Raw genomic sequence first — 14,378 nt, 5'->3', positions numbered from 1 at the left:
CAGTGAGTGCAGAGTGAGTACGAGAGTGACAGTGAGTGCAGAGTGAGTGTGAGAGTGACAGTGAGTGCAGAGTGACAGTGAGTGCAGAGTGAGTGCGAGAGTGACAGTGAGTGCAGAGTGACAGTGAGTGCAGAGTGAGTGCAGAGTGACAGTGAGTGCAGACTGACTGCAGGGTGAGTGTGACTGCAGAGTAACAGTGACTGCAGAGTGACAGTGACTGCAGTGTGTGAGTGTGTAGGGTAAACAGTGTGAGTGTGCAGGGTGAACAGTGTATAGTGAGTGCAGAGTGAGTGCGAGAGTGAGTGTGAGTGCAGAATGAGTGCGAGAGTGACAGTGAGTGCAGAGTGAGTGCGAGAGTGACAGTGAGTGCAGAGTGAGTGTGAGAGTGACAGTGAGTGCAGAGTAAGCGCAGAATAACAGTGAGTGCAGAATGACAGTGAGTGCAGAGTGACAGTGAGTGCAGAGTGAGTGCGAGTGACAATGAGTTCAGAGTGAGTGCAAGTGACAGTGAGTGCACAGAGTGAGTGCAGAGTGACAGTGTGTGCAGAGTGAGTGTAGAGTGACAGTGAGTGCAGAGTGAGTGCAGAGTGAGTGCAGAGTGAGTGCAGAGTGACAGTGACTGTAGAGTGAGTGCAGAGTGACAGTGAGTGCAAAGTGAGTGCAAAGTGACACTGAGTGTAGAGTGAGTGCAGAGTGACAGTGAGTGCAGAGTGAGTGCAGAGTGACAGTGAGTGCAGAGTGAGTGCAGAGTGACAGTGAGTGCAGAGTGAGTGCAGAGTGACAGTGAGTGCAGAGTGAGTGCAGAGTGACAGTGAGTGCAGAGTGAGTGCAGAGTGACAGTGAGTGCAGAGTGAGTGCAGAGACAGTGAGTGCAGAGTGACAGTGAGTGCAGAGTGAGTGCGAGAGTGACAGTGAGTGCAAAGTGAGTGTAGAGTGACAGTGAGTGCAAAGTGAGTGCAGAGTGACAGTGAGTGCAGAGTGAGTGCACAGTGAGTGCTGAGTGAGTGCAGACTGACAGTGAGTGCAGAGTGAGTGCCAGAGTGACAATGAGTGCAGAGTGAGTGTAGAGTGACAGTGAGTGCAGAGTGAGTGTAAAGTGACAGTGAGTGCAGAGTGACTGCAGAGACAGTGTGTAAGGGTGCAGGGTGCACATTGTGTGAGTGTGCAGAATGAGTGTGCAGGATAAACAGTGTGTGACTATGCAGGTTGACATTGGGAGTGTGCGGGTGAGCAGTGTGTGAATGTGTCGGGGCAGTGTGTGAGTGTGCAGAAAACACCACACACACATACACCACACACACATACCACACACACACACCATACATACACCACACACACATAACACACACACAAACTACACACACCTCACTCTCTCAACACCACACACTCGTCACCACTCACCACAACACACTCACCACCACACACTCACCCCCACAGACTCACCACCACACACTCACCACCACACACTCACCACTACACACAAAACAACACACACAACAACACACCCCCAGCCGTCAATGAATGCTTTCATCAGGCACAAACACCAACAACCATCAATGTACGCTTTCACCAAAAACAAACACGACCATGCATCAGTGCCGCTAAACACCCACGCACACAACAAACAATGTCAGTGCAACTTTCCTCAAACACACACACACACCAACAGCTGACAGTGCACCAGCCACTCTTTCAATTGGCACAATCATCAACAGCTGTCAGTGCACCCTTTCACCAACCACACGCATTACCATCCAGCTCTGTACGCTTGACAGCCACACTCAGTAACAGCTCTTACTGCACGCTACCACCAGTCATACACACCTCAAGCCACCACTGCACGCTTCCACCAAACACACACACCAACAGCCATCACTGCACAATTCCTACAGGCATACACATCCACCACCCATCAATGCACACACCAATTGATAACGCATCCACCAATTAATATTGTACCTATCGCACTATGCTGCACTTTACCTTTTAAAGATAATGCGTTAAAGTGCAGCATGCCACCATTGATAACATTCCAATCCAACACACATATCTCCAACACACACCACATGCTTCCACTCCGAAACACATGCCTAAAACACATTGCCATTTACAATGCCATTATCTCTAACTCAAACAAACCCGAGCCCTAATGCATTCCTAATGCTTGTTTTTTAAGTCCCCTCTATCCCGCAGCTTGAACAGTCCTGTAAGGCTACACCATATCTCCCGCACTCGCTACCTTCCCTTCTTGGAAACTAATAGCAGGACTTGCTTACGTCGGACTGTACAGGAACCTGGACTGATAACTATTAGTTTTGGAGTCTTTAAAAGACGCTAAATTTTATGACTTTTACCTTCGACTGCCATATATATTTGCCTTGAAAAAGCCCCAAGGCCTGCGTTCTGTTTAAGGGGAAAAAGATGTGTTGGCTGATTCATCCACCTTTAAGGAATCATAAGTCATGCTTAACACATTTCAACCTACTACATTATGAATGTACCATTGACTAAAGATGTATTCCAACGAATGTCAGTAAACATTGCCAAAACTGTCTGCCCAACATATATATAACTTTTTTTTTAAATGCAGTCTATTTCTCTTTAAGGAAACTGGTCTGCCTTTAAGTAAAAAAACACACTTTTTAAAAAAAAAAAGGTTTTAGAGTTGACAGTGATCCGCTTGGTTACTGCGAACTCCCAAATAAACTTTTTTTTCATTCCTAAAGGGGAAGGGGTCCAACGCAAGCCCTTTCCTCTGTCAGTAAAGGTTACCACATCGTTTGAGGAGTTGGTAACCTATTGATGGTTTGTGATCGAAACTCCAGTCATAGACCATCGATGCATAGCGTTCTGAATCGCAGTTTGGAAAGGGCACCTAAACACGCCCCATTCAAATTGTGATTTAGAAAGCATTTCTAAACCCATAATTGCAAAATAGGTTTAGTAGATTAAAAAAAAAAGCCATTTAGCCACAAACCCAATGATTTAGCATATCACAGGCTTTGAAACTGCTAAATGGCGACATCTGACCCGAGAAGCTAGCCTAATTCCCATAGTCATGGCACTTGAGATTTTCCTGCACAAAGTTCGTTTGTAAATACAATTATAATATAATGCAAGACAAACCAATATATTTGACAGAATAGTGATATTCCACATTCATAATTGCAGGAGAATGGGAGTGAATGTGTGCAGTCTTGTGCTGGGGAAGGGCTTCAGAGGAGAATAGGGAACAAAACCCCTTTGTTTTGATATTGCTGCATTGTTTCATTTTCTGCAATTAAATCTTTCACTTAAAGCAATAAAATGCGTCAAAAATAGAAATACATGCCCATTTGCTTCTGTCATAAACAAGTATGAGTGTTTTCTCAGGTTAAGCATAGGAAGTCAACACCCACTTATTAAATAGTGATGTATAATTAATATAAACAAAGACAAATGTGCTTCTGCGATGGACTCATCACCCATGCTAATTGGAGATGTAAAGCAAAACTAATATAAACAAGGACCAATGTACTTTTCCGAAATACTCCTGTTTCCTCATCTCCCACAGTAAACGGGGATGTAGAGAAAACCTAATGGAAACAAGGACAAGGCGCCTCTCTGATTTACTCTAATTTACTTCTCGACCATAGATAATGTGTATGTAAAGCTAAACTAATATAAACAAGGAGAAATGCACTTCTCAGGTTTACTCCAATTTATGGATTTTCCATATTATTTGGGGATGCAGAGAAAACCTAAAAGAAACTAGGAAAAGTGCATTCTCCGATTAACTGCCCCCTCATAGTAATTGGGGATGTAAAGCAAAACTAATAGAAAGAAAAACAAAAGCACCTCTCCCATTTACTCATGCAGAATATCTCAGCGACTTGATATTGGCATGGGCGTATTGTGCATGTGTGAGTAATGCAATGAGCGACAGTTGCGGATTTCAAGGCGTACTCCAGACATAGTTTGCCTTCCCTTCGAAAAGCGAAAACTAGTTACCCTACATAAGACACTATTTGACTTTTTTTTTCCTAAATCCTCTGTGATTTTATTAAGGGAAGCATATGGCCACCATTGGTCACAGACTGTTTTTATGAATATTTGATTGCACACTGTATTCAATGAGTGCCGGGATGCCCCCGGGTAAGCTGAGCGCATTATAAATTTCATATTAGTGTTTCCCTTGAGAGAAGGCCATGGGTATTGCACCTGTGACTGCAATGAAATTTAGAATTGAATTACAGATACAGTATGTTGAAAAATTCGATTTCGGTTCTATAATCCCTAAGAAGCCAATCTGGGCTGACGTAGCAGGGTGGCCAGGGTGAGGATGCTAGATGTGAAAAAACATAGAAGGATGTGAAGCAACCACAGAGCACATTTTATCACAAGAATGAAGCGGGGAGAAAACAAAAAGAAGTGAAAGAAGGTTCACTTCGCCTTTAAAACAAAGTGCCCGACTTAATTCTCAATGGTAAGGATACTCCATTGCAACAGCGACAGAGTCTCCTCACTGCCAAGAGCACGGTCCGCACTCTGCATTGCGCGGGAGAACTTCGGGTTAATCACGGCGGAGGCTACTCTTTCTCTGCTGTGATTACCCACAATGATCAGTGTTTAATTTGAGCCGGTGGTGGTTGGTCCGAGGCACTAGCACCTATTTTGGGGGGGCAGCACTTATTTTTCTGCCTCAGGCCTCTACTGTGAGCAGAAGAAAGACACATATCAGAAAGACCGAGAAAGGCGGATAAGAGTCGCAACTCAACGGTGGAACGCCTTACCTCTTCACTTAAAAACTTTTCCATTTCTGCTCGCTTTTAGAAAGAATCTTAAGACCTGGATTTGTAATACTTAGTTTGATATTTGATATTTGATATTTATTGGTTTGTATAGCGCTGAATCACCCATGAGGGTATCTCGGCGCTGGGGACGGAGGAACATCAGAACAGGAGGGAAGAAATTTAGAAGAGGTGAGTTTTTAACATCTTTCTAAATTGAATCAGATTGTTTCCTGAGCGTAACTGAGGCGGCAGATTTTGCCCAATATATCTACATTTCTGTGATAGACTAGCGCCGAGACGCCCTCGGGCATTCAAGCACTTTACAAAACCTGTTTTCAATTCATTTCACAAAGGGAGGAAGCAGAAAGCTGCAAGAGTGAGCTGAAGGGGCAGGTAGTGGCTGTAAATGGATTAAAGAGGCCCGAGATGGCTTTAGGATGACACTGCCTCAGTATTGTGTGCTTGTGCATTGAATTGCAGCAGCCGCGTGTTTCAGAGGACAGTTTTGGGCACCTGCACTTTTTAATTTACAAATGAAGCACTGTCTCCTATGTCCCTGGGAGCAAGGGCTGTCGGAGAAATAACTACATGTCCACCCACCCAATTTGGATAGGCGTTCATGTAGTCAGTTTTTTACTGTTTCTTACCACCAGGTAAAAGCTGGCAGTAAGGAACAGTAAAGCATTTTAATGATCCCACCGCAATGGGAGAAGCCTGCCGTGGCGAGGGGAGCATTACTTTTTTTCTTTATTAAAAAGAAAATCCCAAAATAGGATTATCTTTTTGAAAAGAAAAAAAATGTCCAATGTTACAGAGCCGTATACTTCCGCACAACTCTGTACCAAACTGTAAAATGCATTGACAAGAACCGCTGTGACTGCGGTTCCAGGCAATGCTGTTATCAATGACTGCCTGATAGGCAGTTATTTATACATTTGGCGGGCGGAGTAGTCTTGACCTGTCCGACGAAGTCCTCCGCCAGGCCAATGGTGACTACGCCGAAAATTGAATCAGGCCCAAAGTAACAAACTGCAAACAAATTTAAACTACCCCTTTATCTTATAAAATAGTGCAGTTCGAGTCTAGGGCTTGTGGGGCAATCTTTCTTTTTCTTAAGTTTTTTTTGCTATTTGCATTACTTTTGTACTTCCATTATTTCATTTGCTGTCAAAACAAACCCTGGCAAAGGCATTAGGTCTCGCAATTTTAACATCTTCAATTTGCCAGTGTTGTTTGCCATTGCTGGTCAGCATTGGCCAAAATTACAAAAAATAAACAAGCACTGGCCAAGCCAATAGTATTGTGTTGTCCGCCAGAGATTTGTCTGTGGCAAGTCTTATTTTGTTCTATCATGGTTTCTGTAAAATGTTACTGTTGAGGATGCTGACAGGCCATTGATGATCTTAAAAAAAAAATAGGCCAAAGCTAAAATGTTTTTTTTTCTTCTCAAAAAGGCATATTTCCATTGTAGCACTTTGCACTGAAGGGAAGGAACTATTTTGTGTGTTAATGTTCTCCTCATAAAAGGGCACTATGCTGTAACTCATAGTGAAAACAGATAATGGCTAATGTGGCTGACTCACTACCCCTATGATGCATGCTGGGGTGGGTGAACAAAGAATGTGAATGGCACAATAACAGACTCATGGATGAAGCCTGGTAAAGACGTCTATGCCTAACTATGCTATACACACAATTTAAGTAAAATTAAAAGGTCTTGGTTAACACCAGACTTGGAAAAAAAGCTAATCAGTCTTACACTGCCCCCAGCCTGCTGCCATTAGTACTTTTCTTGTACTGTTTTCGTAAATTTTTATTATAAATAGAGAGGGTGGAAAAGATAGATAAATAGAGAGGATTGAAAATCAGATCATTAGAGAGGTTTGCGAGGATAGATAGAGTTGTATTAAAAGATAGATGTGGCATAGTTTGATAGAAATGAATAGACAGACAGACAGACAGACAGACAGACAGACAGACAGGCAGGCAGGCAGGCAGGCAGGCAGGCAGGCAGGCAGACAGACAGACAGACAGGCAGGCAGACAGACAGACAGACAGACAGGCAGGCAGACAGACAGACAGACAGACAGCCAGGCAGGCAGGCAGGCAGGCAGGCAGGCAGGCAGACAGACAGACAGACAGACAGGCAGGCAGGCAGACAGACAGACAGACAGACAGGCAGGCAGGCAGACAGACAGACAGACAGACAGACAGACAGACAGGCAGGCAGACAGGCAGGCAGACAGGCAGACCGATCAGACAGATAGATAGACTAGCAACTAATCGATTAGATGGGTATACAGACAGGTCGATAGATAATCAGATAGACAGGTAGCTTGATAATCAAGCATATAGGTAGACAGGCAGAAAGGGTTGCATAAATAGATGGATAGATAGATAGATAGATAGATAGATAGATAGATAGATAGATAGATAGATAGATAGATAGATAGATAGATAGATAGATAGATAGATAGATAATTGGAATAAACAGTACAGCTTGGAATTAGTAATATAATAGTTAAATGTCTCTCTCAGTATTAGATACAAGACCAATGAAAGCAAACTACAATGCCATGCAGCAGGACATACACACTAAATGGGTTTGTAAGTATAACTGTGGTCCTCTATTCTAAATGCACTTTATTACTTGCATACTAAAAAGAGGCGCTAACTGTACAAAAAACAGGTTCAAATGAACACAATCTGGCGTGCTGTTAAATTGCAGCACCCAGAAAAAACAGTCTGCACCAAAAGGATTTTACAACAGCATTAACAGGAGAGAGGGGCTGATGAAGCAGGAATGTACCCTGTGCAACATGAAGACCTTGCAGAAAGCTTTTTTCCTATCACATTCAGCTCTAAACAAAAAAGCAACACTAAAGTAATAAAGTAAAAGCAAAAGCACTGGGACGGAAAGGAGTGTTATGATTTGTTTTGTACCCCAATATAGGCTTGGGTAGTCACCTACCCTTTCACCTACATTTACCCTACCATTGTACTACGTAACAGGTTTGTGCTGAACTTTTACCTAGTTAGGTGCTGCATAAATGTCATGTGTTTTTTTCCGAAACTAGCCTCATTTATTATGCCTGTGATTTCTCCGAATCACAGCAGGACTACCATCTTCTGCATCTCCTGTATAAGGGTCATCCCTATTGTCATCCTCGGTTGACATGACACAGCAAGGTAGAACCCCTGAGGGTACCTTTTGGTGTATATAAGAACTATATCTTTGCTGTGGCAGGCAGAGGACGAAAGACGCTGAGATTCCTGCACGCAGACATCCCTCGTGTGGTGTCCATCTCGAGACCAATACGGCTTCCTTTGTTCTCTCACTTCAGGCAATGGGGTTGGCTTTATCCTAGGGGGATTCTTGGCTATACACCTACATACATGCCAGATACACTTAGGTACATCTAGTTAGGGTTAGCATTGTAGGAGTACACATTATTAATGTCCTGTATACCTATGCCTGCATATATCCTTTGATTTACCACTATGGTAGAATTCTACCGTCTATTTACTCTGTTGGTGCTTATAACGGAATACATCTGTTTCGGTCTTATGGTTGTTACAGCACACGTATTTTACACTAGAATGACGCTGGTTCAATAAATGGTTATTGAAAACATCCCCATTGTTTATTCTGTGTATCTCTCTCAGACAAAATGAGCACGAGTGACTGAGCAAATTGTACTGTACTGTTTCCACGATCCCTGAGGGGTCAGGGTTGTCATGTTCGATAGTTGCCAGAAACTATTCACTCCTTGGTAAGAGGAGTACATAGTGGCACTGTGAGCTAGCTGGTATACAGGCAAACATATCCGGTGGGGGTGTCTGGAATCGGTCTGGACACCGATCCCACAGTTTATGTTGTCTTTCTGTGCAGATCCTATATAGATTTTTAGGAGCTACACGGCACCGCTAACATTGGTTTGGTTCTTACTTAACGGTCAAATCTGAGTAGTTCAGTCGTGCTTTCTCAGAGACCCCTACTCACATCTACCCAGAGACGTCTGGAGTGGGAATGGAAAAATCCACCACAGCTGAGTAGGCATTTCCTATGTATTTGCTATAGGTTTATTCAAGCTTGAAGGATTATAGTTCCCTATTGTGCATAAAACCTTATCTCATTTTCCTTGAAACTCTTTCAACAATGTCTGACGGCAAGAACACTGCATTACAGACGAATGCAGCGGTGGACGGAGAGCAGGAAGCTGCGATAAACATTTCAGAAAATGTCAGGAACGCACTTACCTTTAAACTAGCAGAGTTTGGAGTCTCAGCATTAGGTGGGACTGTAACATTTGTGATTGAGGCACACGAATCATTCAGGACATAAGTATTATATTCATGGGTCGAATTCCCACCTGCAGATGCACCCACAAATACATTTCATACTTACACTCCGGATGAAACACCGCAAGAATATTGTCCATACGAGGACATTGAAGTTCCGCTCAGTTACCAGGAGCATATAAACTGGTTTAAAAGTGCCCTCCCACACACCATAGAAAGAGTAAGACTCTGTTCGCTCAGCAAAGACGGAGGGACATGGCCGGTCCTAGCAGCTCATTTCTCTGTTCATATGAAAGGCTGCATGTTTCACTATAGTTTCAAATGCTACCGATATGCCAATCCTGGCCTTTTTATGCAGCACATAGGTGAAAACGGTCCTAGCAGCTTACATGCCTCTTCCAGACATCAACACATTGATAGATAGACACATATCAGCAGCACATAGGTGAAAACGGTCCTAGCAACTCGCATGTCTCTTCCAGACATCAACACATTGCCAATAGCAGACTTACATCCACTTCACAAAGAAGTAATAAAACTTTACAGAAATCTGACAGAGTTCGTTATGAGAACAATCACACTACAACCAACTTAAATTACTCGAGAAGGCCAACTAAAAGGGACCACAACTAAAATTACCCCACAAACACTCAACGCAGTTATGGGAAGAATGCCCACTAAACCTGAGCAAATGCCATTATGGATAGCACAGAAAATAGCAGTTAGAGGCAGTGTTTCCTCACACAGACCCACACGAAAAACACAGAATACTGACAATATGCTTTCCTGATGTGGACAGCTCCTCTGATAGAGGATTGGAGACAGATTTTGCTGCCATCTACACCAGAACTCATGGCATCCCTTTAAATCAGTGTTACCAGAAGTATTAGGACAAATACAGAATGAGTATGAAGCAGAACCTGCTCTAAACGTGGGGATGAAATTATTAGATAATTTTTCTCAGGTATCAGCAATTTAGTTAGCAAACATAAAAGGTGAGACAGCAGTGGTGGCTATAGGCCAACGCCTGAGGGAATGCACTCCTGCACAACAGGAGCAAGAAGTACCTAAAATTATCGAAGATACATACACCACATTAGGTAAAGATAATTTGGAAGCTAGAGCTGCAAAACCGCAAGTAATTTTTAGTCCTGAAAAGGATAACAGCAAGTAAACACATGATTCTTCTAAGAAGAAATGGGAGAACACAAAACAAAAAAATAAAAAGAATAGATCACAGTCTATGTGTGGGTCTCCTCAACAGGAGCCCTCCGAAAGGAGGTATAACCTTAGATATCATGATAACATTAAGCAACCTGACAGGCATCAGGATACTGATACATGTTCCTCTTGTTCCTTTCAGGGTTCATCAAGAAACTCAGAGAGGGTAGATCATAGCTAAAGTCACCTCTTGATCGTTAGATTGCTCTCCTCCAGAACAACCGGATTGAAATACAGCTTCCGCAGCCGTATTATTAGAGTCAAGTGCCTTACTCTTAATGCCAGTAGACTTTCTAGCTCTGTGCTTTTTAACAGTTGCCGCAGATCCAGGAGAGGTCTCACTTAATCTAGAATCTTCATCCATGCTACTATCACCTGGATAATCTGCCCAATCCTTATCCATACTCTCATCCGACGAGTGGTCTGACATTGAAAAAAAGTTGTTGTCAGTCTCTTGGAGGTCCAGAGAGTCAGGGCATAAAGCCTCCACCACCACTGACAACATTGTTTAAACCAGCAGTACCATCAAAATTTAAGCCAGCCTCTACATGAACTCCATTTCCCAAAATGCAACCATCCGGGCTCTTATCAGCATTATTTGCAGTATCAGGCAAAAGCATTTCTGTGACTGAATTAATTAATGCCTCCGCGGTAGGATCCCCTTCCGGAATTACCTGGCTCGTTGGCGCATTTTCAAAGGGCTCTAATTAGTTGTTCTTCAATATTTGTTTCTCAAACATCTCAGGGAGTGTTTGTGCTACGGGATTCATGTTATGCGCTTTCTTTCACTCCCCTCCCTTCTTACTGCTTATTGTCGGCTCCGGCTGCAAAGTCGACTTCTCAGCACCGCCCGAAGCCCCCGACTCACCCGCGGCTCCTTCTTCAACACTAGGCTGCCCTGAAGTCTTCGTTTTGCCGCTTCTGGTAACCGGAGGCTTCAGAGTGGGTTTCGGCGGCATCCTCGGTTTTGAACTAGCAGCCCCAAAGAAGTAAAGTCCCGGAGAAAGGGGAGGGAAGCGTCACGCTGGTACTCAGGGAAAACCGAGAAACAGAAGCAGTGCAACCATGGATTATTATAGCGCCACGCGTCCCACACCGAAACCTCAACACGCTGGAAGCACTGGAGCCGCTACTCTGTGTACTCCATGTAATCCAATTTTGGCAAAATTTTCCAAGCGCTAGCGGCAAAGAAAAGAGAGATCCCAACTGCGATTGAAGAAAGCCAGAAGCCAAGCTAGGTGAACAATGCAAACTTCTCCCTTTCCCGACCAGGAGCAGAGGAGCAAGCACCTCACACAGCCACTGCAGCGGCCGCCATCTTGCCTATCAGGTATCCTCCAAGTAAGCACACACAGCTGAGTCAAAAACAGAAATTGCTTGTACGCAATCCACATGTAGAAAGGTTCAGAATGCTGTTAGACGAGTCACTAAGATTTGCACTGATATCTCATCACGAGTCACTGAAGCAGAGACTAGAATATCTACGCTTGAGGACGAAGTTCCGGCTCAAAAGCTAGAGCTCAGTTCCATAAAAGCTCAACGTGACGACATAAGCTTTAAGCTTACGGAGTTGGAAAATCAATCGAGTAGGAACAATCTGCGAGTTTTGGGGGTTCCAGAAGAAATTGGGGGGCCTGATGTACGGAAATTTATTCGCGAACTTTTCCAAGATGCATTTTCAGAGTTAACTTCTTGGGCTTGGTCCACAATTATTGAACGGGCGCATCACTTTCCTTTTACAATCAAGAAAGCTAAGCAATCAGAGGTGGAACGGCCTACAGCAATTCTGGTCCGATTCAACAATTTTTTGGCTAGAGAGGCAGTTTTTGGTCTTGCTTGACCTGATAAGCAGAGAACCGCAAAGGGTTGTAGCTTTTTTGTTCAGCCAGATTTTTGTTCGGCCACTGTCTCTAAGCGCTGGCATCTACGCCAACTGATTGCAGGATTTCAGGAGAAAGGAGCAGTTGTTTACCTGCAGAATCCAGCGAAGTTAAAAGTTATTGTTAAAGGACAAACTAAATTCTTTTTTTCTGAGATAGTGGCAAAGGACTATTTGATGTCATTGTGAATATGAATTTGAATGTCTTTAGTCCTTTGGCCCATCTTTATAGTCTTTAGAAGAGTTTGTGCTGATAATTATGTCTTTCCTATTGTGGAATGCTTACTTTTTTAGATTATACTGCAGGTCTTTTCTCTTTTTTGATACTTTTTTGAGTGAACATTGATGAATGGGCGATAGATATTTTATAATGACATTTTCTTTCTTTTTCCGACCAAGAAAGGGAGCGGGGGGCACTTTGTGTTCTCAGGGACCAATGGTCCTTGTGCCTCATGTGGTGGGATGGGTGGGGAGATGGGTGCTGGTGCGGGGTTGGTGGTGGTGGTGGTGGAGGGTGGGGGGGGTGTAAGTCAGCAGTAGTTATCATTGAATGGACAGCAGAATGGATAATTTTACAATGTTTCCGTGGTACAAACCAAAACAGGAAAGCACGGCTTATATTATATGTGATCTATAATAATGGATAGAAAAGTGAAGATCTGAACGCTGAATATTAACGGCCTTAATGAGTTCAAGAAAAAGGGGATTTTATGTAAAATAATTCAATTATTACAAATAGACATCTTGTGCTTACAAGAAACGCATATTTCATGGGATAAGAGAAATTGTCTGAAAAATTTAGGTCTTGAATTACTAGTATGTACGAAACAGACTGGGAATAAAAGAGGGGTTGCTAGTTTTATGAAACGGGGATTAGGGAAGTGTGTTAGAACACTAGCAGATAAATGGGGAAGATGGGGATTGGCAGAAATCAATACTGACGAAAATAAGTTCACTATCTGCTCTTTATATGGCCCGAACTTAGATGATTGTGAGGTAATGAACTCGATTAACTTAGAGCTGGCCGCATGGTGTCAGCCAAGAATTCTATGTGGTGATTTGAATGTTCATATTGACGCTGATTTTAACATTAGGACAAATTGGAAGTATAAAGGTCGGAAAAATTGGACTTTTAGAACTCTTCGTGCATTAATTTTAGGGAATGGGCTTATTGATGTCTGGAACAGATTTCGTTCTAGCGAACATGGATATACTTTCTTTTCTTCCCCACACCAAAAGTTTGTCCGCCTGGATTATTTTTTTATTTCTCAAGATTTTACAGAGAAAGCTAATATCGACATTATGCCAAAAATTGTTTCAGATCATAATCCCGTAATACTGGAAATTCAACTATCTTCCCCAAAAAAAGTTTCAAAACTAATTGGTCGTTTCAAAGGAATTTCTTGCTGGATGACGATTATGTCCAATACATGACCAAAATGATTAACGAGTTTTTTTTGTCTAATAATGATACGACTTCTGTTCAAACTGTCTGGGACACTTTTAAATCAATAATCAGAGGAGAAACTCTCAGCTATTTGAATTTCCAACAGAAAATTAGACGGAGTAAATTTAAGGAAGAACTGGATAAGGTGATGAGGGCAGAGATAAAGTTGGCTGCAAATATTAAATTCGGGCAGGGTATTGAAGATGCTTAACGTGATTTAACCATCAAACGTGCTGTAGCTTATTCTTATTTAGCTGATCAGATAGCGTCTAAGTATAGGCAATATAAGACAGAATGTTATGAGTTAAACGAGCAAACGGGCAGAATTTTAGCACAAAGGCTTAGACAGAAGGCGTCTTCTAACGATATTATAAAAATTACTGATTTAAATGGGGTAACTCAGGAATCTAAAGCTGGGGTTCTAAAGGCGTTTCGTGATTTTTATCACTCATTATATAATGAGTCGAATGATGGAAGCGGTGTGGTAAAAAATGGCTTAGAATATCTGGAAAAGTTAGATAATACGAAACTTTTGAAAATACATAGAAAATGTATTAGCTGCCCCTATCTTATGTGAAGAGATTGAATTGGCTATCTTAGGTCTTGCCCCCCGGAAAGCAATGGGGCCAGACAACATACCGTTGGAATTTTATCTGACTTTTCGTAGTATGTTAAAACCAGAACTACTTAAAGTGTATCGTCAGGCTTTTCTGGGTTATTCTCCTGATTCTTGGTCCCTGGCCACTATAGTTATTTA

General features: G+C 42.6%; 1 protein-coding gene across 1 annotated transcript in view; it reads left to right on the top strand.

The window, feature by feature from the left end:
- Positions 1–14,378, top strand: part of LOC147677713 (toll-like receptor 2) — a 209,414-nt gene that overhangs the window by 169,080 nt on the left and 25,956 nt on the right. The window lies entirely within an intron of this gene.

Source organism: Lissotriton vulgaris, chromosome 12 (assembly GCF_964263255.1).
Source record: "Lissotriton vulgaris chromosome 12, aLisVul1.2, whole genome shotgun sequence".
Taxonomy (NCBI): domain Eukaryota; kingdom Metazoa; phylum Chordata; class Amphibia; order Caudata; family Salamandridae; genus Lissotriton; species Lissotriton vulgaris.
The sequence above is the reverse complement of the archived record's forward strand: the minus strand, read 5'-3'. Positions and strand labels throughout refer to the sequence as shown.